The sequence below is a fragment of the Dermacentor silvarum genome, chromosome 6, assembly GCF_013339745.2.
Source record: "Dermacentor silvarum isolate Dsil-2018 chromosome 6, BIME_Dsil_1.4, whole genome shotgun sequence".
NCBI lineage: Eukaryota > Metazoa > Arthropoda > Arachnida > Ixodida > Ixodidae > Dermacentor > Dermacentor silvarum.
In genome coordinates this window covers 33,753,792-33,778,196 of record NC_051159.1, presented here as the reverse complement: position 1 = coordinate 33,778,196, position 24,405 = coordinate 33,753,792, and the positions used below count along the sequence as shown (strand labels likewise).

The window sequence follows — 24,405 nt, the reverse complement described above, 5'->3', positions numbered from 1 at the left end:
TTTAAATATTTTCTTCATTATTGATAAGAAAGTGATGGAAGGCGGCTTTGTCGTTTTGCTGTGCTGACGTCTGCTCGTATTCGAGTGGCAGTAAGGACAAATAAGATTTCAGGAAACGTGACAAGTTCTGTAACGCGAGCAATAAAAATGGCTGAAAGACACGGGGCGTTCACAACACGTACACGCGCATGCGTTTATCACGGTAGTGCTTTGGAAATTTGCTTACCTTTCATTTCCAACTCACTCCAGTTGGCGGGTGTCTCGCGTAGAGATCTCGTTTGCACCGGTTTGAAGTCAGCTTAAAGGATACTCGCGGGTCACCAGCAAATGATTTCAGTATCTTTGCACTCGTTTGATTTGTCGTCATTTCATTCGTTCGCCATCTATCGGAAAGTTCAGACGCGAAAGTCTCTGTGATTACGCTACGCCAGTTGGCTTGACGAAACATTGTACGTAAGGAGCGACTGACGGAAAGTTCGCAAAGGAAGCCGCGCGGCTGTAGCCGTTTTCAGAGCAGAGTGTGGAGCTCTAATGAAGAGCTGCCAATTTTGTCGACTCAGAACCCATTGTCAAACGCGCCGTCTTCGAAGGGGCAATCTAAAATGTCATTTACGACGTCAGCAAGGAGGTTGTATACTAAAACTACTGTACTGGAGGGTAGCGCTCCAAAAATGACGCCTTTCGCCGCCATCTTGATGGAGACAAAAAGCGCGAACCGCCATGGCGCCAAAGCGCGGGAGTGAGCTGTCGTCGTCGTGCGCTGTTGTAACGCTGTTGCACTGATTGTGGCATACTTTCCGAAGGCATTGCGACACATTGTCGGCGAGCTCGTGTTTCGCTTTCGGCTCCACTAATCGAACGGGGATAATCGTTCACGCGTCGCTCGCTCGAAAAACGTCATGTCTCTTGTTAGCTTCGGTTGCGAGGGTGCAGTTCGTGTCCCTGTATGGAATCTAGGTTTATACGCTCGTTGGCGCGTCCTCGGACGGTGAGTAAGCAGGAGTCAGTCGCGGTGGGCCATATGCTGTTGCTGCTGGGCACGAGGTCGCGGGTTCGATTGGGGGGCTTAGGGCGCGCCGCATTCCGATAGGGGGCGGAGTGCTAAACGCTCGAGTAACGTGATTTCGGTGAACATCAAAGAGGCCCCGAGATTCGAAATTAATGCGCCGATAGGAGCGAATGTGAAGTTCTGTGGTACCTCTAGTGTCCGGTCTAATTCGCTCGCTAGCCGCGATGCTCGCGCCTCCTCTAAGGGCCAGGCAGCGTCGTTCGTATATCCTGTACTCTCTCTCTCTCTCGTGTCCAGCTGCGACTGCAGCGTCACTTGTACTCGTTGTGTTTTTCCACCGGCACGTTTGATGTTCCCGCCCGGGAGGTGTCGAGACGGAGTAGAAGCCCTGCGGTGCGCGTGCTACTACGCACTGCCAACCGACCACTTTTGTCGCCGCCGTTCGGTCGGGCGGCCGCAGCTGGCTTCGGCGCTTTGCTTGTGTTTCGGTTTGCCGCCGCTTGGCCTTTCGCTGCTCGCCTGTGCGCCCGCTGAGCGTGAAATCTGATCCGACCGGCGAGGACGGCGGCGCGGCGGAAGCGGCCTGACGACGACGACGACGGAGCGTGGTGCGCTGACGGAACGGAAGTGGTAGCGGCGTGTTTGAGTGTTGGGGGGCGAAAGGACGAAGCGTCGTTGCGCTTGCTTTGGAATCGTTGCGGACGTTGAGTGCCTCGCTCTCTCTGGCTGTAAAGTCAAAAGGCGCCGCCCTCCTATAACGCGACATTTTTATTTTTATTTTTTTACAAAGAGGAAAGGGAGCGGGAAATGGGAATCGCGTGGCTTTCCGAGTGCGCGTACACGCGCCGCTCGTTGCGAGATGACAGGGAACAGGTCGTAACGAGGCGGGCTTGCAGGTTGAGGAGGACACGACAAGCCACGGCGTTCTTCTTTTGCCTGCGATTTTTTGTTATTTTTATTATTATTTTTTTCCATCTTGCTAATGCTTGCGATAAACGCTATTTTTGCGTTCTTGAGATGCGGTGGCGGCGCATCTGCACGTTTCGCTTGTCCTCCGTAAATTTTTAGGCTGTATAAATCTGCGGGAATCGCGAGCCAACAAGCTCAGGTGAAAACCTTGTTTGCGTTTCGCTTGTGTGCGGCGGCGCCTAGCACGAGCAAACGGATGACGAACTTTTAAAGGGCTTCGATAATTTATCTAGCTCGTTGCCTCTTGGTTAATTAACGTGCCGAGTGCGCGATTTCCGTCGATTCTTCTCGCACATTACACAAAGCGCGTCGTGTCAGCCGTTGTAGTAGCGGATTCGGCCGTCGGCGAAAATGCTACCGGGGTAGAGGGGTCGTTCACACTGTGGCCGCAAAGCGGCAAGCGAATCTGTACAGGCGCGATCCGAGTGACCGATATATATATAAAGAACTGCCGCGTCTCCTTTCACATCATCAGCTGGAGCTGACTCGGCCGCGCTTCGCAAAGAGGAGGCCTCGAACGTGGGAACAGTTGAGGCATAGGACGACGTCGTATACTGTGCCCGAGACGAGAAGCGGATGACAACGGTTGCGAAGAAGGCGGGGAAAGGCGATGGTCGCGGCCGTGCGTGTTCTTCTCGGGTTGCAGCCGCGTTTCCTCGGGTGCACCTGCGTCGGCACTCGCCCGCGGTCCGTCTCTCTCTCTCCCTCCCTCCATGCAGGGCTGGTACGACGTCCGTGGTCGTTGTTGTTGTTGTGCTATTCGGGGTCCTCCTTTGAAGCCGCCGAGTGGCAGGCTGCGGAATGCGGCCCTTTTTGTGGGACCTTGTGAGGAGTGAGGCAGAGTGCGTGGGTGGCATGCCGCTTCTTCTTTCTCTCCCCCCTCAATCACTTCACGTCGGATGCTTTATTTTCGCGTTCACGCCTCGCGAACCGAAGACGAATGCGCGACGCTTTTCTTGGCTGCGGCCGACTTCGGCGCGCCGTGACCGACCACGGGACGACCCGGTTACGGCTGCGTCTGTGGCAAAGCGCCCGTTTCTGTGGGAAAGTTGGAACGCGAAGTTCTGAGCCATTCGCGTTGCGTCGGTGAAATTTATATCGTCGAACTTGAAGTGAAGCATTACTTCGTGTATAAGAATCTGTAGGGGTCGGCTTTGAATAACGAATCGAATTATTAGACCCTCGAATACTCCATATTCGAAAATTTCGACGAGTTTTCGAATACCTTGCTTCGCTTATTGTGCGCGCGGTCAAAGATCAAATTGAAGCAGAACAGCGATAACTTTCATCCCATGCACAGTGGACGACAGCACGCTGCGTCGCGCAGACAGCCAGACTTGTGCGTCTAAACAGGATCACACGCAATAAATTGTTTAGACCGACGCCATTCGGCAGCCAACGGCACGAATGCGCCTGGCGCGTCCGTATAATTGCTGGCGCAATAAAAATTAACTTGAGTGACGCTGATTCGCGTCGGTAGTTCAGTGCTTGTAGCTTGTTCATTGTTTTTTTAAATGCCTAAGCATTTCTGTGCCTACCCAACGAGATTCCTGTCCGTCACGTAAGACGAATGCAATGTCTCATATCCGCGTATACGGAGGCTACAAGCGCTCAGCAAAGTCAAGTGAACAGTGCGTGCATAGTCATTGAAATCACCCATACAACACACAGAACAGCATACGTTTCAATAACGAACAAGCTCAAAACAAGCATCCGAGCCATCACTAAAACATTGCATGCCCCCCTCAACAGTTGTAGTGGTGGTTTTGCAACGGCTTTGCTGCACATCCAGGTTGGTAAGGACCGATACGAGTTGTTAAGGGTCGGATCATGTTCGATAAGCTTGGTAATGACCGATGAGGGTTGATAAGGGTTTATACTGGTCGGACCAAGTTTCAGAGCATTGATAACGACACCGGGCTGCATGGAGATGAGCAAGTGGCACAATGCTTACGCATACTTAGACAACTCCCAGAGGAGTTTCTGCGTGAACTTCTTGCGATGGGCCCTGCGCCGGCCGAACACGCCAGCATTTATGTTGTACTCTTCTTTGTCTGTCACGCCATTACATAGCGAAGATGTTGCTTTCAGGGTGCATTCGGCGGTGGTCACGGTGCCCTCTCGTCAAGGCGTATCCGCTAGGCATTACGCCTACCCGAAGTGTCTCCGAAAATGACCGTTGGTCAGCGCGGCACCCGGTCATTCGTTCTCGGCTCGATATCCGTCGGCGAGAATCTCGCAATCGAGTGGCCAATCGTAGTCCTTTGAGACGAAGATATGCAGGAGGGTGGACAAACGGGCTTTAATTGGTTTACGTTCCTCTTCAGAACTTTTTTTTGAGCGCAACGAAAAGACAACGTTTCCTGCGGCCCCGTCTTCTCTCTGAGCTTCGAAAAGTTCTTTGAGAGGATGCGAAGATGTCTGCCGCTTACTTCCTTCCGTACGCGCTGATGCCCTTCGCTCACCGTCTCTACCAATCTGATGCGTTAATGGACCAGTCCAGTTCGCTCTCGAAGCTGAATATGAGTTTTCTTTAGTGTGGAAGTGAGGCCTGTGGCGAGATCGTGCAAGCATCTCGCTTTCCGAATGTTTGCGTTGAACGAATACCACCGCTATGCGATTTTGTTTCCGGCCTACCGTCTCCGAATGGTCCCAGATGCGAAGCTTTCGGGCTGGAACGACGATATGCCTGGTTTGCGCCGAAATACCGTCCCTGTACGGCAACAACGCGGATAGCTTCGCAGCGGGACGGCTTTCGGGGGAGTCAGAACGCGCTGTCTGTTGTCGCCGTGTCTTTTGTCGCTGCTGCTGCTGCTGCTGCACGGACGGTTGGCCGCGCCTGGCCGGACGCGAGGAGGAGAGGACGGTGCTGGCTGAAACGCGATGCTGTCCGCCTCACTCACCCTCTTTCCCGTACACAGCGGCAGTAGTCCCCATCCTTTCATTATCGCCCACCCCCACAGTTTCCATCTTGTCACGAGTGCTGTTGTGCCGTGCGGCGGTAGGAAGGGGACGAAAGCGGTGAAACCGAACGTGTCGGTTGCCGACGCAGGTGCAGCCCGGCTAGCCACCCGAAAAGACGCGCGAACGAGCGGGCCTTTCGTCCGCTTTCTCGGCGCACCTGCAGCAGCTTCGGTTGTCGCCGTCGGCCTGACCTTGCACGTGGTGTCGTTGCTCTTGTTTGTCCCTGGGATTATTAATTAAAGCCCCCGTCGGGGAAAGGGGGACCTTCTTTTCAGGCCGCGCGCGCGCCCACTACCCGTCCGCCGTTCATTTATTTTATTTTTTACGTGTCTCGCGCGCATCCCTTTTCTGGAGACGTGTGGACACTGTCAACACGGACACTGGCTGCGCGCGCGCTTTCCTTTTCTTGCACGTTTCTTCCATTCTTCTTTTTTTTTCTCTCTCTCTCTTACTGCCCGTTTCTCTCGCTCTCTCTCTCTTTGGTCCAGCTTTCGGAGCGCGCCGAGTGTTGTTTGCCAGCTTCTCCGCTTCCCGTACGCGTGGATTATGTGTGGCGCTGTGCTTTCCTAAACCCCTCCCTGACCGACCGCCGAACGGGATGGACGGGTGGCTTTCCCGTGTTTTCCCGCATTCGTCCCTCGCTGCCCCCTGCTCTTGGCAGATCAGCGCGCTCTCCACAATCTCCGTGTCTTCGCCTCGCAAGCTTTCTCCGTGTTTACCGCCCTCTTCCTGTCTGCGTTTTTTTATCACTCCCTCGCGGACGCGGCAGACATTTTTAAAAATTTATTTTGCGGATTTTTGTATGGGATTTGCGGCGCGACGTCCACGGCAGGATTGTTGTGTTTCGTCGCACGACGTAGTTGCGGCCAGATTAGCGCCGTTCTTTCCTGTGTTTTTCTTGTCTTTTTTTTTTTTTTCTTTCGGCTTTCGTTTGCCGGTCGACACTGCTGGAGATGGAGCGAGATGGGGAGGCGTGCTGTGGCACTGCGAAAGAATGCGAGGTATGTCCCAGCGTGAGATGCGTCCCGCGGTGTATTTTATGCAGCGTTTTTCATCCGGCGACTTGGCTATTTACGGACGCGTGCGGATTCCGGCCGCGCGGCTGTGCTTGTTTTCCCTGCACGACGATGTGTCCGCGAGGAACGGAAGAAACGCGGTGTACCCGGTGAACCCAACCGCGGCTCGTTGGTGGCACAACCGTGTGGTTCATTGTTCCCGACTGCAAAGCGATGCGAAAGGGTGGAAAAGCCGGTGACTAGGAAGGTATCGCTGACGTCGGGACTGCCTCGGCTTTCGGAGCCTCCGAACCTGAACTGTGCGGCCACTGGTTCGGAGAAGGAGGATGTTGGAGTAGGAAGATACGATTAGATATAGAGGGGAGGGGGAGAGTGTGTCATTGCGCACTGCACCAAAGTCATTCTGAGGGATTACGCACATGTCGAAGTAGTTAATTTTTTGTGTGTGTGTGTGTGTTCTGCGAGGCACGCGGGCTCGTGGACTGACAACGTTCGGCGTAACTTCTCTTGGGAATCGCACGTGGTCGAACGTTAGGGGAAACCACCTGCGAGCAAAAAAAGAAAAGAAAGAAAGAACGAAAAAATTATAACAAGAAGAAACATGTAACCTCGACGAGGTCTAAGAAGTTAAAAGCGCATTAACCGAGGGCGAGATGACCAGAAACACAGACAAGCGTCGTCCCCGTCTTCAGTTGCGCTTTTGACTTATCAGCCTATGGAACAGCAACTGGCCCAAACTGCCACCCCTGACAAGGTCTCTGATTTTAATTGAAGCACCGAACGGCGTTTTCAGACCCTAGCGCTGGCGCCATTAGACTCCTCTGCTAGTTTCTCAATTTTTTTTGGCAACCCCAAAGCGCTCGCTGTTTCATTGTAGCCACGTTCTGCTTGCCCTGCATTCGTGGCGGCGGCGACACCTTAGCCCTAGCGTCAGGACCAAACCGGCAGTGGTGGCCGCATGGGTGGGGAGGAGCCACGGAAGAAGGTTCCTCGCGTCCTCCTCCCGTTCATCCGGCGAGGGGCTTGAGCACGTTCCCCGCTAGTCGGACCCCGGTTTCTCGGAAGACCCCGGCCAGAAGAGGAAAGGAAATGGTTCGGGCCCCTTCGTTTTGTTCCGCGCTGCGCTCGCTTCTCACTGTTAGTGCTCGCTCTGTTGCTGCTGCCGTTTTCAGTTCAGCCCGCGATCGTTCTCAGGCCTCCGGTCCTCGCGCTTCCTTCCGGTGGTCCCCCTTCTCCCCCATCATTCCGCGCGTATCAGGTTATCGACAGCTCATTTGCTTCATCCGCCGTGGGGGGGCTTACGCCACCCCCCTTCCCGGGCCGCAATTCTCGAGGGTCCGGGCCCGCGGCCGCCGGATAAGTCTGTCGTCCAAATTACCTGCTGGTCCGTGCGATCCCAGACAGTGTCACTTTTTTGCCGATGGACCGTGTGCGGCAATTTGAGAAGAAACCCCACCCCGTTTTTGGGTCAATCTGGGGGGATTGCCCGTGCACGAATGTGAGCTGATGGAGCGCCTGGTCCCTCCGCCGTCGCAATTTGCACCGCCTTATACGCGGGGTTGTTGTGCCTGCTGTGCAGGAGATGGGGTAAAACTCTGCGGCCGGGGCGGATCGTTTTCGAACGTGTCAGCTGGTTTGGCTCTGGTCAATTGATGAAGACGTCGAGTTGGTTGGTAGGTTAACGTCGTAGTAAACAAACGGGGCGAGAGGAACAGGGTAAAACACAATATCATCGCCCGTGTATTCCGATTCCTTCGTCCTAGGTTCCTGTTCGCGACTGTTTTATTTCTGCAATAATGTTTGTGCACAGCGTTGAACCGAATGGTTTAGCACCGCCGCATCTTCTGTCGTCGATAGGACAGCGGTCTGACTTGTGCTTGTTTTCATAGGCGTCTTTGTTTGAACCTGATGTTCGTACCCGAATTAGGTACGCGAGTTTCAGTTTTCTTGCTTCTTCATCTGTTTGTACACGCTTGAACGTGTTCTGCAGGGAGCCGTCGCCCCTCACGCGTTCGGGAACATTTTGTTCGGCTGTTTCGACGTTCGTGCAGGACTTTCAAGCACGTTTGAAGGCAATCATTACACCCGCGCGCTTCCCTTATTAATCACGTGGGCACAGGAGTTATGAAATCGTCGCATTTGGATTGCATGAATGAGCACGTATCTGGCGACGCTGTGCTCGTCTAACTACTATTGTGCATATGACGTTACGGGCCCGCTGCGGCGGCGGAATGCCGAAGTGTTCGTGTACCGCGTTTTGGTTGCAGGCTAAAGAAGCCGCATGGGGTGTCGTGATTCACCCGGAGTCCTCCGCCACGGCGTGTTGCTTCGATACGTTAAGCCCAATTCAATCAATCAATAGGGGCTTGCCCATCTTCAGCGCTGCTCAATGGAAGGAGCCGTTTCCTTTCAGACGTACCGTGCTTTCGGGGTTCGGGGCGTTCCTTCTGGTGCCGCCGTACGATCGCACTGGAACAGTAATTATCTGTATCCCGCGCTCGTCATCTAATTACCTCTCTGAGGCGTAGCATATTAAAATTGAACTTGCGAGTGCGCGGGACGAAGTTCCCGATGCAGCAGCTCTTCATCCGCGCATTAATCACTCGAGCTGTCCTCGGGAGTGCTCTCTCGTAAAGTAAATTTAAAGGGGGGAAAAAAAAAAAGAAAGGCAACGGGCTCAAAATCGATGCAGGCGCCCGATCCGCGCGTCAGAAGCGACCCTTCTTTTGCGCTGACAGACCGAGTCTTTCTTCTTTACTCCATTGTCTTATTTCATAAGCTCGTCATCCTTATAAAAAGAAAACGTGCACGTTTGCACACTGCCGGCAGGCGAGTGGTGGATGGGAAAGGGAGGAGGGGAGACAGAGGGGTTAGGAGGCCACTGACGGGTCCGTTGTCTACGAAAGGACGCGAAGGAAGAGGCTCTCGCCCATCAGAGCCAACTTTCTTTCAAGGTCCTCCCCCCCACTCTCCACATAGCCTACGTACGTACCTAGTCTTATAGCCCGCCCACGCTATTGGGAGCTTCACGGCGGCGGCAGCAGCTTTGCTCTGCTAAGTAGCAAAACAAGCGCGTATAGTGTCGGGCGTTTTCCTGCATTCTCCTTCCCCACCCCTCCCCCTTAAAATCGTCCTCGCTTCAAGGCTGTGAAAGGCAAAGAAAAAAAAAAAGGGGGGGGGGGGGGGACAGTAAGTGATGCCTCAGTTACGCCGGGTTCAATGGCGGCCTTTGCAAGGCGGACGTGTGAAGGAGATGGGAAAAGCAAAAGCGGTTCCTTGCACGATGAAGCGGAGGTGAAGCGAGCGCACCCTGCACGTCGACGCCAAACGAGATTTAAAGTGATCGAGAGCCAATGATGCACTTTGCAGTGGGCCTTCTTCCCGCTCACTGTTCCTCGCCCTCCGCGTCCGTTCGCTGCGAGCTTCGAGGCTTCCAGAAAATCGACGAGCGCGCGACAGGCGCGTCAGTGTGAAAATAGAACGCGCGGATGAAGAAAGAAGTACACATAAAAAAAAAGGAAGGGGGGGGGGGGGGACAGATTATAAGACAAAAAAGAGCGCCCCCCTTTGCCTCTGCAGTGAGGGGAAGCCTCCTTGACGGATGACTCGAGAACGAGCGGCAGCTTGGTCCTCCTTCGCCGGGACTCGAGGGGTCGTTTCTTTTTCTTTTCTTTTCTTTCTCTCTTTTTTTTTTTTTTTTTTTTTCGGGCGGAGCGTCGACTTTGCGCGATTCATCGGCGATTTCTTCAGTCGTTCGCGCTCTAGAAGCGTTCGTAGTGCAGTGGCTGCTGCGTTCCGTGAGACCAACGCGGTTGATGATGCATGATGGCATGCATGTTGGCATCCGTAGTTCCTATTCCGTTCGTGTCGCCGACGAAGCACGCACAAGCTCGATATCTGCTTGCGATTCCCACGCTAAAGACATGCTAAAGCCTGTGAATGCGCTGAAGAAAATAGTGCTAGAGGGAAGGAGATCAGAGTGGATTTAAATCCCATTATGGGTATTTAACGTCTCGGAGGAAATCTCAGACTGTGAAGAATGGGAATTAGTAGGTAGGGGTGTGGATTATGAGTTAAGAGCAGTGTAGATATAATTTCCCATCGGAGTGATTTCGTTCTTCCACGCATGCTCCGGTTCCATCTTCCTGCATTTTTTGTCTGTCCGTTACGTGCGTCCTGCTCTTTTCTTTTTCGTTTTCTCTGTTTTTTGAATTCATGAACCAGCTAGCCCTCATGCGTACGCTTCTGTAGAACTTCTGTAGTTTCAGCGCTGTGGATTTCAGGTGCGTAATTAGATTGCAGTTGCAGCTGGCCGACCGCGTACAGCGTTACAGCAGAAAACAAGAAGTTGAACAGAATTGTTCTGGTCCCTTTGCTGCAGCTTCGTGAAAGTGGTTCAAAATTCAATTGAATTGTTTTTCCTTGATCGCTTTTTCGTCGTGGCAAAAAGCAAGGTATGCGACCACGTGTGAAGCGCCCGCATTTTTCATCGCATAAGGGGCATTCTCGGATGTACAAAAATGTGTCAGAACTGCGTTGAGGTTATTTGAAACTTTTTTTTTTTTTTTTTTTTTACGTCTTGCCTGTAGCGTGGGAATTGTTTGCCGACTACGGAAGTCTTCGACCCTTTGCCCAACGTTTATTCTCTGGCGTGTCATAGCAGATGGTACACAGGTCCTTCTCAGCCGTTTGTCGTACCGGTTCGGAATAGTTCGGAACGGTTCCTCCAGTGTAGGTTCCGGTTCTGTTCCAGTATGGCGGGATAATAGCGGTTTCGTCCGGATCCGTCTGAAAATAACGGTTCAGCTACGGTTGTGGTTCAGCTCCAACTCTGTCGCCAACACATCGCAAAAACTAAAATGCTGCGACGCCATATCGTAGACCGAAATCGTGGCACTTTAGCGCCAATGACGACGGCTTTCGTTACGCCCTTACAGCGTCAAAATGGTAAACACTCCGTTGCCAATGCATTGTCTTCGAGCTGAGAAAGCGAAATCAGGTTTTACCGTTTAGTTCTTGTCATGGAAGTTCGCATAAATTATATAAATGGAAATGATGCGCTATACCGTCTTCTGCTCGTATTTTCAGTGCAGCGGTTCACCCAGCTTGTAAAAAATGGCTACTTCGTGATTTTCTTTGAACTGCGTCCTTTCGGTTGTTGGTTTCGTGTGTTAACCTAATGAGTCATCTTAAATTTATTGTGCGACTAGCTTCACTTAGCCTATATTTCCCATCATCCTGCTGTTTCGAAATCATTACAGTCTTAGAAACAAGTGTTTCGAAATATCACAAATAATCACCCTTGACGCGCCGCTGCACAAGCAACGGCGCGTAGACTCAGAACTCAACGACGACACGGCGCGCTGACTCAGCAACGCGTCGAGACTCTCCAAACTTTACACCCCAAAAGTGTCGAGACATTCGCACGCTGAAAAAAAAATAATAAAAAGCACCTTAATATAAAGAAATAATTGTGAATGTAAATAAGTCTACTGCTTTACTGCTACTCTACTGCTAAGCGTAAGATACAAGAGTTCCGACTAATGATGTGCACTACATACAAAGCGGCAGCGTGTGTCTGCTGTGTTGGGAACGGGTAGCGTTTAGGCCGGTGATCCTTCAGCCAGGGGGATGAGTACGTCCGGGAGTAATAGCGAGAGAAAAAGAGGGTTTATTTTACAGCATTTACAGTGGCTCCAAATATGGAAGCCCACTCCATGGGAGAACACTTTGAAAGTCTCAGCTCACTACATGTCTGAGCACATATCAGAACACGTCAGGACACACCACTGCACTCAGGGTGTCTCCTTATAAAACATCGGTCTTCAATCGGATGACCTTGATGCGGCCAATCAGACGGCCGTCTTGTTCGCTGAACTCCGCCTCTACTGTTGCACCTTCGAAGCAAGGACGAGGCAGTCTCCCAGGACCTCGGCTTGTTTGTTCGTACAGTTCTGCATTGAAAATCGTCTCCGGACGTTTTCACGCACCAGCTGGAACGCGCCGACACGATATTATACATGGCACGAGTTTCACTCAACGCGACACTTTGCCTGAGCTTGTAAAAACGGCCCGTTTTGAGTTCCCTCACACGGGATTCGTCTGTATCCTCTCGCCCGGAGTCACGTGTTTCTCGCGGCGATGACGTGCGAATTGCTGCCGCCCTCACTGCGAGGTATATTCCTTTCGCTTCTGTATTTTCTTTATACTTCGAGTTTCGATCCTTCGAAGCTGTTTTGTTCACTTAGTCTCTCATTGTTTTCGGGTCCGCTTTTCGTCGGCTCTAGCAGCGGCGGCAGCAGCAGCCTGACTCATGATTCTGCTATTGAGAAATCACATTTCCCTTCGCTTCTTTTTCTTTTCTTTTGTTGGTTCGTTCTTTCTTACCGTATATGTAATGAAGATTTGTAGCGGCAGGCAGGCGCTATTTCGCCTTCGCCTTGGCGCCTACGGCCTGTAGCTTTCGCGCGCGCGTGTTGTTTAACCTTTCGCTCGGCATTTTAAACGTTCCCCGGAATTCGTTTCGCCCGCTCCTCGTTGCTAGCTCGGCCGAAGCCTGCCGTTAACGTTTTTTGTGTCTCTCGCCCGCGGAAGCCGTACGGGGGCGCTTTCCGTCGTCGTCGACGTCGTCTCACATTCTTCTTTCTGCTTGCGTTGTACTGCGCCGTTATAGATGGGAAATAATGCGCGTACCGGTGCGGCCATAATGCGCGCTTTCTAAAATCCGCGAAAAACCTGCAACGTCCCGTTTTTTGTTTTTTCCTGTGGCCTGCTCGGCGGGACCGCGGTTCAAGACGCCTGAACTGTGGCCGTGGTTTTTTTCTGTCTCTGGAAGTGTGCCTGGATTTGTGCCGGCGACTAGGGGCTGTACTTGCGCGCAGAGGCGAAGCCGATCGCCTTGAACAATGGGGGCCATATAGGCCTCGGGCCTTCTGAAGGTGCGTACGACTGTTCTTTGACATCGTAGCTCATCTTGTCTGCGCGTACACGTTCTTGCATATTCGGTCGCTGTCGTGTAACTTGTCTCTTTGATAAAACGTTAGCTATGTTAGGTGCACTCTAATTGCAGCAGCTATCGATTCTCGGTGCATAGAACTTTTTTTTCTTCTCTTCCTCTCTGTGTTTTCTCGCCTTATAGCTCTTGCCCTTAGTCTCCCTTGACCGTGATGTGCCTTGATCGTAAATGTTGGGTGGCTCGAGCGTTGCCCCGAGGCTAAACGCACAGACGTCGTTGGGTTCTGCCGATAACGAACTCTTATAGCCACCGTAGTCGTTAACCACTGAGTCTGCCTCAGATTATAGGCATGCGTCGTCACAGTTGGGGTTCAGTCGGACGGCTACTGTTCAAGCGCAACGGCGGCAAGTTGTACATTTCAGCAGCTAACGTGGCGCCTGGGTTTGAAACGTGGCAGGACGAACACCGGTCGAAACAGTGGCCGGCGCGGCCATTTTTCACCGTTTGGTTCTACGCTTGCGATTGGAAAATACCTTCGTGTTTCCCATAAAGTCAACTCTTCTACGTCGTGCCCAAAGGCATTTCTCTCTCTCTCTCTCATGTGGAAAGGGTAGAGGGCGGCTTTGTTGTCGTGCTTCTTCTTGCTTCTCCTGGATTGGCTTGGCATCGTCAACCTCTTTTAACAATGCTCCTCGGAGAGTCGTTAGCTTCCGCGGCTGCAGCTCGCCGCATTGTGTGCTGCCTTCTGGTGACAACAGGTGCTCGCACGGCATTTACCCGCGCGCTTGAGCGTCCGTGCCAGCTGAATTCGAGTGCCTCTCAAGCGCGCGCTGTTTCCGCGCGCTCGCACCGCGGAAGACGTTTGCCGGCTGCTTGCCTGCGACCTTTGGCGCGCGATCGTGACGGAGTCGCGCGGCCCTCCTCGCCGATTGCGAGCTGGCCTGGTTTTGGCGGCGATTGTCGATTCGAGCGAGCCTCCGGGGAGTCTGCCGGCAAAGTCGATTGACGGACCCCGTCCACTTGGGCTTTGTCACTTTTGCAGCCAAACGCATAGCGCGCGTGGGCATGCGCAGGTATCGCAACAAAAGACAAAAGAAAGTTCTTCGCTGGGGACGTATTCGGAAACGATGCACTTCGGCGAAGTATCGCCTTCAAACGCGCGCTGATTGGGTGGTTGAGCAAAATTGGATGACGTCGTGCTCAACCAGCCAATTAACGCGCGCCGTTGGTGGAGGTGTGGCCAAGGCGATAGTATCGCCGAAGTGGATCGTTTCAGAATAGATCCCCTGAAGACAAGTACGTCTGCGGAACGTCATCCGTATTCCGTGCTCGTTCCGTAGCTGGGACTGGGAGTGCGCTAACGCTGTCGTTTGTGATAGCCTTTACCGCTTGCCTCCAGTGTTTTCGTGTGCGATGTGTGTGTCCAATCTTGAGATTCGGCGGCAGCGCCGTCCCCCAGCCCTTGGCGTGACGGCGCTCCCGCCCACGCGTGAGTCCATGCGTAGCAGTCGCTGTAGCGCTGCACTCTGAAAAGCGCGTTGCGACAAATTGGCGACGGCCTGGCGCCTCGTCGCGCGACAGCTTATCGGAGCGTCATCAGCGGCAGGCTTTTAGCGGTACGGTCGCAGCGGCGGCAACGCGAGAGCATCGCCGACGTGTGTCAGAACCGGCGGCCCGCTCTATAGGACGCGCGCCAAGGAATGCGTCGCGTGGGCCCCGCCGTAGTAGCATTGCTTGGGCGCCCGGTGCGCGTGGCTGTCGCCGCACCGGACACTTTTGAGTCGTCTGTGGGCGGCATCGTGCGCAGAGGAAGTACGCGTCTGAGTGTGGACGCCCAGGGAAGCGGCAGCACCGACTCCTGAATTGTGTTTTCAAGCTTTGGTGACTGCCCGCCCATATGAGGAGACGCCGGCGAGGGTCGAATTAACCGAACGGCATGCTTTCGCGATCGAACAAGGTTTTCCTCCTTAGCAATGCATGTTTTCTCGCCGGGACATTCCCAGCGCGTTCGAATTAAGCGAAGGGTCGAATTAACCGAGGTCGAATTAATGAGGGTCGACTGTACGTGCGGCCATTGCCGTCCTTGCTGAACAGCCACACTTGCAGCTTCCGTAGAAACTAACGTCAGAGTTCCCTCTCGTTCTTTTATTTTTCTTTCTTCGTGGGAAACTGCGTAACCGACAGGCACTCTCGACGTGACGGTTCCGTGCAAACGAAAGCCGTCGTCCGTGACCGTATCGAGAGCGATGGCGTTGCTCCACGAAAGCGTGCGTAGCGTTAAGTTACGCGTTCTCACATTTACCGCCGGGATACGTCGAAGGTCAGCGCTTTACAGTCATATTTGTGTACGCTTCCACCTTACCACCGCCATTTGAGAACGTCAACGCCCGTTGCCCCTACACCGCATCCTTTTCAGGCGGGCCTCTCTCGGTCGATCCCTTTCGTCGCCGTGTCGCGATAGCTATTCACTTGTACGAACAGTCCAAGGGAAGGCCGTAGGTGGCGGGGGGCTAAACAGAGCTAGCGGAAGAGCACTGCTCTTTTTTCCCGCCTCTTCCCTGGCTTCCTTCCGTATCACCGAGTGCCTTGTACGTTGCGTGTCGCACTCGCATTGGCGCTTGTTGCTTCGCCATTTCGCGCTCATTCAGTCATCCGGGGCTTCATCGCGCGGTTGTAGTACAACACGGAGGAAATGCAACATAGTTCGCTTACTCGCAACACCTCCTCCCCACATTTTCTTATTTCTCTCTTCTGAGCTTGAAGCATATTCGCTCGCGTTGCAACGTTTTCTTTATAATCTTTCGGAAAGAAGAAAAAAAAAAGGGGGGGGGGGGATCGCACTCCATCCCCGCTTTGCGACACCCGCTTTCCTGTGCCACCTCTCGGGGACCCCATTTTTTGTCCACCTTTCCACCCCGCAACCTTGTTGGAGTGCTCTCTCTCTGTGTCGAGAGCATTGAGACCCGAAAAGTTTGAGGGAAAAAAAAAAAAGGGGGGGGGGGGGGGAATCGTGAGTACCGCTGCTTTGCGAGTTTCACTCGTGAAAAACCGGTAGCGAATCTTTCCCGCTTGTGACCGCGATGGTTAGCCGTATTTGTTGCCGCCTCCCCCCCCCCCCCAAAAAAAATAATAAAAATAAATAAAACAAAGGTATAAAATAAACAGGCGACTAGCACGTGGAGATACGAACATCCCGAGTTCGCGTTGGTGCGTGTCTTGTGTTGTCGAATCTCGCGAGACGTGCGTGTGTTTGCACTGCCCGTACGTGTCGGCCGGATAGATTTCTTCCCCTCTCGCTCCGGTCCTTTTTTTTTTTTTTTTTTCACGCAGAATGAATATTCTCGGCGAAGAAGGCCTTGCCTTGCCAGCAAGATTGAGGGACACCGAGTTCGATGACACGAATGGCGACATGCTTTCCTCTCCGTCAATTGTTGACGTCACACGCCTCGGACGTGCTGTATGATAAGATTAAAAGATAAGCCTTGAACGTGATGAGCATTTCGGGAGGCCGGACCAATTAATGAGTGAAGTCGCGAAAATCGGCGATGAAGAGAAATTGAGACGCATTAGGAAATGGGCTGTTGTAACCACGTTGTTTTTACTTTTGTCATCCCGCTGAATGATAGGTTTGTGTGCAGATATTCGGAACATTCGAATAATGAATCGGATATTCTCCTATTCGGTTGGTTCCTCGATTCGAAAAAGTCACCGCTCGAAAATTGGAGCATTTTTTCCAAATACTTTACGCCGTCGACTGCACGCGCGTTTAACAAGCTTGATATTGAAGCAAAAATGCCATCATTGTCATCCCATTCACAGCGAGCATAAATGCCGCACATGTGTCCTCTCATCGGTATAAATAAAAAGACCTTTCATTGCAACACACTTTGTACAGCAGAGGCACCATCTGCCGCGATCATTTAAGCTAGAGAAGTGCACCCCCCCCCCCCCTATTTTTTTTTCTTTTCTTTTTGAACTCTGCCATCGCCGCAAGTGACACGCATGTCAGGTTTGGTCGCGAAGCTGGTATACACAGGTATTAATTATCCCACAATATTACCTTTGAAATCTTTGTATGACAATGCATCACCGCGTGTACTACGAAGAATTCAGAGTTGGCAAAATATCTGCTTAGCTATTCCTAATGCCCCCTTTGCGTTTTTAAATAAAACATGCTTTATAGTGCGCACTGTATAATGATAAACTTTCTAATGGTGTGACTAGTAGGATAAGAAAATTGTTTGAGGTTAATGGTGAGAAGGGCTCTACACTATTCGCAAACTATTCCAGAGATATTCGATAAGACTTCTGGCCGTGTTCGATTCGTATTCGGCATCAAAGACTGCATTAGCAGCACAGCCCTGTTTCGACAAGACGAATCGTTGCCGACGCAGCATTTAGTGCGAGGATAGGCTAGCAAAACCAGACTTCTTGGATCATACAAATATTTCGAGAAAGACGCCTTATTCTGATCTCGAAATTTGCGCGATTGAAGACCTCTTGCGGACCCATATATGTTGTGCATTGTTATCGTTGTAATATTCTGCGCGTGCTGGAATTAATTACAACTTTTACGTATGTCCAAGTACTCGCTGCTCGAACTCGTCTGCGTCATCTGTGCTAATAAACAACCGTCTTTTTTTTTTTTTTTTTTCAACGACGATTTTTGTCGGGACCGAAGCAGAGAAGTTGGTTGATACCTGCGTTGCGCCACTCTATTTCTCATGGCTTCCAGCGACATTGTAATTTTCGAGTATAATCGGTGAAAACGATGCACGGTGTTTACACTGGCGTTTTTGTTATAGCGCCGCGCGTTTCCTGACTTGTATTCACAAAAATCGCTTAAGGATTGTTCGTAATAGCGAATTCCAGCCAATCCTGACGGAGGGCAAATCACGTACGAACGAGAACCTCTGCGAATGTCCCTTATTGGCCGGCATCGATCATGCGATCACGTTTACTCCCAACTGTTTTCGTCTTGCATGACATGAAAGCGGGGATGTTAGCGGCGGATTGTGGTTCGCAGATGTTCATATTCACCTGCCCTTGAATTAAGTGCGTCTTGATGTTCGCGGCGGGACCGTCTGGCAAAATTGTATCGGTCAAGCTTTAGCCGTTGTCGCATGTCTCGACAGACGTGTATCGCCCATCGATCTGAGCGTTTACAGCACATACCTCATCGGTCGCGGCTGTCGCCGCGTCGGTTTATATATGAGTGTATAATAGATTTCCAACTCCATGTGAAACCTATTTTTAATGACCGTGTATATTACGAAGAACGAAGCTGATCGGGTACTGTTTGTGTGTGCGCTGGAGCTTTTCAGCACCCCCCCCCCCCCCCATTTGCTTCTTTCTTTCTTTCTTTCTCCTCTCGCCGTTCTGAAACGCTTCGCGGCCCTTTTTGAAATGGCGAAACAATCTGCTGTCCACATCCTGGCTGCTCGGCAAACGCGAAAGAAATTGCTCGATGAATTCAATGCGAGATGAGAAGTGGGAGGCGGGGGGGGGGGGGGGGGGGGGATTACGCTGCTTATATATAGGTGGCGCATGAACGGTCTGCGCGTGGGATTGCCTTACTCCTGATCATCTTTATATGCTCTTAGACGAGTGACTTTTTTTCCTTTATTAACACGAAAGTGTTTTATGCCGGGGTCCACAAAGACTTCAGTGACGTATTTCCGTCACGGAAATACGTCAGCTTACAATGTACACGAACATAATACAAAGAAAGAAACCAGAAGAAAAAGTTCCACAAACATGCAAAATTTGGAAATCGAACCCACGACCTGTCGGTCCGCGACGATAGATCGCCGAGCGTTTAACCCATTGCGCCACAAACGCATTTGCAGAGAGCTACACAGACGCGCCTTATATATCTAACACTCCTCCGTGTACCCGCGCTCTTGCTCGGGGCGGTGCCGCCGCCTACGAGCAGAAAAGAGAAGTACTGCATTATGACACTAACGCGCACCGACAGTGAACGCTTCGGTGGTCTCAGCACTACGACTATAGTGCCTAAAATATACTTACTAGTGTGCCGACCGCCGGGCGTTTCTAATGGGAGACGCTGGCACCGCCGGTGATGCCTTCCGCCGGAGGCCACCAGACGGCGACACTGTTTGGGACCGTTTTTGTTTCTTGCTCTAAGAGGAAGCTAGAGGAAAACAATGTGTAGTGTTGTGACTTGTTCCACGTAGCCGTGGTGCGTGTTTTGACTTTACTTTTCCGACTCCAGCGGCATTTCGAGTTTTAAACGTTTCACCATCTGCCAGTGGTTGGCGACATTTTGATTCCTCCTCTTTGCGGAATGAATGACTTCTTTATATATACATCCTCACTTAAAGCAACTGCATACGGCAGTTTGTCTCGGTAAGAGAGCCGGGTTTATCAACGATAAAAAAAGAAAAGAAATGGAAGTCCTCGGAGCAGGCGAGAAGTGAAAAGGCCCTCGGAAGGCGCGGCCTCGAAAAACACTCCGCAAACTGTAGGGGCGGCGGTGCAGGAAGCTCTCTTAAAGAAAAAAGGGATCGGGATAATAAAAGACAGAGAGATAAAAGGCAGTAAGGAAGAACAAAGGGTGGAACATCGTTGGAGTCGGTGACTCGAGCACAAAGAGAACGCGGCCGTTCGCCGAGAAGGAAAAAAAAAAAAAAATCCTTAGGAAGCGGCGAAAAGGTTTTTTCGCGGGCGTCGGATTGGGATCGAATCAAGTGAGCCGCTGGCCTCCGTGGACGGTTGGTTGTTGGTGCCTCGCGGTCATTGGGCGCCCGGCTTCCCCCTGACTCTTCTCGGTTTCTCGATGCGAGCGGAAGCAGCAGCAGCAAGCGGCGGCCCCTATGGTTTGTGTCGTCGTTAAAACCGTGCACCACGGTGGTGGCGGAAGCCGCATTCCCTGGCGTCTCAGCCGAATCGCAACCACAGTTGGAGAAATTAGTCGGAGCGCGTGTTATTATTGTGATTTACAATTTACCACCCGGAGAGTGCTCGCGAGGCTAATCGGAAGAGCAAGTCAGTTGCAAGCCTTCGACTCTTGCCACGGAGAGCGCCGCTCTTTCGTAAGAACTTTTGCTGTCGTAAGGACAGCTTTTCGTAACCGTGTTCCGGAGTGGCTGGTTACATACGACGCAACGGTGCATTGCACGCTTTTAAGCGAGGCGGGGCGTCCTTTTCTTTTCCTTCCGGGGAACCCCGGCGAGTCGAGGTTTTCGTGCCTTTTGCGCGAGTGGGTGTTAGTTTATGCTGATGACCGCCGGCATCGCCCGTGCCCTTTTACGTAGCACGCCCCCCCTCCCTCGTTTTCTCCTCAGCTTTTTTTTAAATTATTTTTCTGCGGCAGCGGCGGCGTATTCTCCTCTCGCGGACTTTGAGGCACATTTGTGCTTTGTGGACGCTGTATTTGGGAAGCGAGTGGGTATCGCAATGCGGTTCTGTGTTTACACCGCCGACAATGTGCGCTAAGCTCGGTACCGTTGTTCCACTTCTTGTCGGTGCTAGCATTTGCGTTAGGCTTGGAAGTCTTCTCTAAACGGAGTTCTCTCTCTCTCTGCGTGTGTATGTGCGGGCTTTTCTTACTTCTGGCGATCTGGGCCACGATCTTGACTGAGTTCGTTCTATATGAGAGTTTTACCCCGTGCGATGTCTCCGTATCAGCCGTACAGTGTCGATTGCCTTATCAGAGAATTAACGACGTACGCTGATACGGTGATCCATATTTCGTAGGGACGCCTTGCATCCCTTATAATCATCACTACACAAGTGCTCCCTTTTGTGCAGTCAGGTGCTTCTAGGCAGAGTAAGTCGTCATGGCTAAAACTAGTCAACCGTACGTAGGTGAAGCGTCCGGCACGAACGCTGCCATGCTTTTAGCGGTTCACAAAGTGCGCGCGCTCAGATGCGACTCTGCCTCTCGCCTGCTTGCGTGACCCCCGCCCCTAGTGTAGCTGGTTCTGGGACTCGGCAATATTTGGGTCGCGCTTCAGCTAGCGAGTTCTCGGCGGTGCCGCCATTTCCGGCGCCGTCGATACTATGCGTCCTCACCGATTTTTAAAGAGAGGGTCGGTGCTGAAAAGTGTGTGTGCGTGTGGGGGGGGGGGGGGGGGGGGATCCTGCTCTTCAAACGAACGGCAACTGCATCTTTCTTTCTTTGTTTTGTTTGTTGCCCCGAAGATATTGTAACGCTTCTGCTTGTGAGTTTGCTTATTGTTTCTCTCTTTTGCTCTGGCGTTTTCGTTTTGGCCCGTTCTTTTCGCACCGATGCGAGGTTGCACATGCGTCGGTTCATCGCAAGCACGGGGGAGGGGGGGTGTTAGAAAGGGGAAGTCCCACGAGGGAGCCCGGTGGTTGCGGCGTGGAGTCTGCCGTAGAGAGAGGTGTTCTCTCTCTCTCCTTCTCTCTCGTGCGTGCGTTCTCAGCGCGCCTTGCGAGCGAGCTTCGATCCGGCGCGTGTGAAGAAGCCCGTCCCCACGAAGCTCCTCTGCCGAGAAGCCGCCCTCCCTGCCAGGGGAAGAAGCGCATGCTTATACGGGTGGTATAAGATGGGGCAAAAATGTATATATAGAAATAAAATAAAAAGGGGAAGGTGGCCGCCTCGCACTTTGCGCGCCCCCCGCTGAATTGGAAATCGAATCCGTTCTCTCCGCGCGCCCTGGCCTCCTTTGGGAAGAAGAAGCCTGGCGCATAACAAGCCGCCGCCGAGCCCGCTTCGCGAACGCTTCCATGTTGTTTTCTTTCTTTTTCGTGCGAAAGCCCGTTTGCTGTGCTGCACGACCGGACTGTGTTTTTCGGGAGGCACGCGCTCGCCGGCCACTTTGTTTTGCCGCCCTTTTATCTACCGTTCGGCAGCGAGCGGGCTCTTCAGCTAGCCGATTTCACGAGAGAGAGGGGTGGGGAAAAAAAAAGGAATACCAGTGCTTCGTTTCGACCTTTTCGTTCATTCACGCCCCTTCGTGCAACTTGTCGGCTTCCCCGTTACGATGGATTTCTCGATGTAGAACGCGTTCTCTCTGCTGCGGTGCGCCAAGGTCCCGGGTTCGTCTCCCGACGGCGCTTTCGGGGGGACGAGATGCGTAGATGGTTGCGTGGTCTTGTCGAGCACGATGAAAAAAAAAAGAAAAAAATCAACGAGTCTATAGCCGTGTGGCCTGGAAAAGGACCATCTTCGGCTCGTTGAAAATAATCGCAGTGCATTGGCGACCGCCTTCTGCGTTACGTCTAGGGAAACTGGTTTGTAGGAAATCTACTATAGTACAATATTTAGGGCGCTATGAAGCTTGCCAATTTTTCTCAAGAATTTCGATCTCTGGATCTTCATTGCGCGCGCGCGCACACACAAAAATAGTCTCTAATGTCATGTCAGTAGTCGTTCAGCGTGTAGTGACAGTTTTGCTGAAGAATAGCTGTTCGTTGGTAAGGTGTATGATCGGACGTAGTACATATACGGCATAAACCGTGGCTCCTCCAAGAGACGGCGATGCCCTTGTTGGTGTAGTCGAGACACGCCTTTCCTCATCTACCTCTCCGGTACTCCGTGAACGTTCATACGCGCTATCCTTGGACACTAGAGTGAACTAGAATACTGCAGACTGTAAATTGTCAACTTCTCCCATATTGTCGAATTCACCGTTCTGCCTGCTCTGATTGACTAAAAAAAATGTCGCAGTTTCGCCCGAAAGGCGAAGCATCAATTGCGATAGCAAATTAGTAGAGATCTATTCGGAGTAGGGATAGTAGTTTTATCGGCTGCATAAACTTGGACACATTCGCTTACTAAGCGTGGTGTCAGCGCGCACAAGCAAACATGAATAGATCACACTGAATGACCGCAGACAACGACTGTCAAAACGCTGGCAGCAAGCGCATATACGTCGCAGCGGGCGAAGGTTCGCGCGGTCTATCGCTTCAACGGAAACTGAGCGGCGAATGCACAACGCATACAAAGGTCAGAGCCGTGTGGAGATAAGAGACGGTGCGGGCGACCGCCACCGCCGGGCAAAGTGCAGAGGAGCAGCTGCCCCCCTCCTTCCCTCCCGCGCTGACTTCCCGCTTTCTTGCTTTCGCGTGGAAGATTGAGTGGCCAGTTCCCCTTGCGCCCGGTGGCAAGATAAGCATTTGGTGAAGCAGCACAGCGTCGCCCCTCCTCCCTCCCATACCCCCATGGCCTTTCGCGCGACGGTCGCGCTTGCTTTCCGCCGTGCGTTCGCTCTCCGTGATAGCGCGCGCTTTCACTCGCGCATACGGCGCGCGGCGACGATTTTATCGCTCTTGGACTTTATGCGGAACCTCACGGCGACGCCGACGGCAGAAATTCGGTTGAAGTGTCCATATATCGCAATAAAAATGCCGACATGGCGGGATTCGACAGCGTCCGGAATAGCATCCCGGGGCGATCTAAAGCTTTCGAAGGTGACTGCTACGCAGGCACCTTCGTGTCACGGCCGAGATGAGATGCGCTGTGCTGAGTCAAACGCATTGCCACAAATGCAGCAGCGGCGGCAGCAAACACTACAGTGGAGCGCCACATTACTTCGAAGGCCGAGCAAAGTAGTCTCACCTCCTCACCCCCACATTTCCCGTGTTCCCCGTTTCCCCGAGTATTACCATCATCATCCCCGGCAGTGCCGTGGATGGAATCGCTTGTTTCCCCCTCCCTCCATCCTCGACGTCATTTCCTCGCCGCGAGCAGTATCCCCAATGAATTGGCCCGAGCCGCGGCGCTGGTGTCGCTTCTGCTTTCCTCAACCTTCTCTTCCCGCTCGGCGATGCCCGGGCTTACAGGCGGGCAACAACAAAGCCTTCCCGACTTTTTTTTTTTTTTTTTTTTTTTGCGTTACCCGCTCTGCGATCTGGTCGACGCGCACCGGAGCAGCACAGGGGCTCATCATCGCTGTCGTTTCGTTCGCAGTCGTCGTCGCTTGCTGCTCGCACTTCGCGTTCGCTTTCGCCGCCTCTCCATTTCGCCGGAATTTATATAACTTTTTTTTTCTTCCTTCCTCATATCGCGATGCTCTACCGTTGCGGCGTTTGTTTAGATTCATTCATATTTTTGTTGTGTGAAGTTATGTTTTTCCTCTCGCTGAACCATTCTTTCTCGCTGCATCCGCAGCCTCATCTCGTCGTCGTGTTTCGGTTCTGCTCCGTTGCTCGGTGCCGGTTCTGTCGCGCGTGGCCCCCGCGAGCTGTTATTGCTTTATTTCCATTGCGACAGTTTTTGTTTCCCCTTCTTATTTGTTTCTGGTTCTCTGCGTTGATTGCTTTGTGTTTCTTTCGTTGTTTTGGAAATGCGCCGAGAAAATAAAGAGAGAGCGCGAGTGAAGCCGTTTCCAGTCTCCGAGCACTTTCTCTCCAGGACCCCCGCTGATGTTTCGGATGTGCCTTCTTCCCCCTTCGGTCTCTTCATCATCTATATAGTCATCTCCCTACTTTCATTTAATTTGGTCTGTTTTATTCTTTTTTTTTTCGCGCTTTGCGCGACTGTCTCGGTTACGTACTGGCGC

General features: G+C 52.3%; 1 protein-coding gene and 1 long non-coding RNA gene across 7 annotated transcripts in view; both read left to right on the top strand.

Annotated features, from left to right (window-relative positions):
- LOC119455397 (transcription factor 12) overlaps window positions 1-24,405 on the top strand; it is a 157,707-nt gene that overhangs the window by 95,750 nt on the left and 37,552 nt on the right. The gene's annotated exons all lie outside the window — the stretch shown is intronic.
- On the top strand, window positions 12,364-16,488 carry LOC125946217 (uncharacterized). Its single transcript, XR_007467467.1, has 2 exons — window positions 12,364-12,896; window positions 16,244-16,488. It is a non-coding gene; the product is annotated as an uncharacterized LOC125946217 (long non-coding RNA).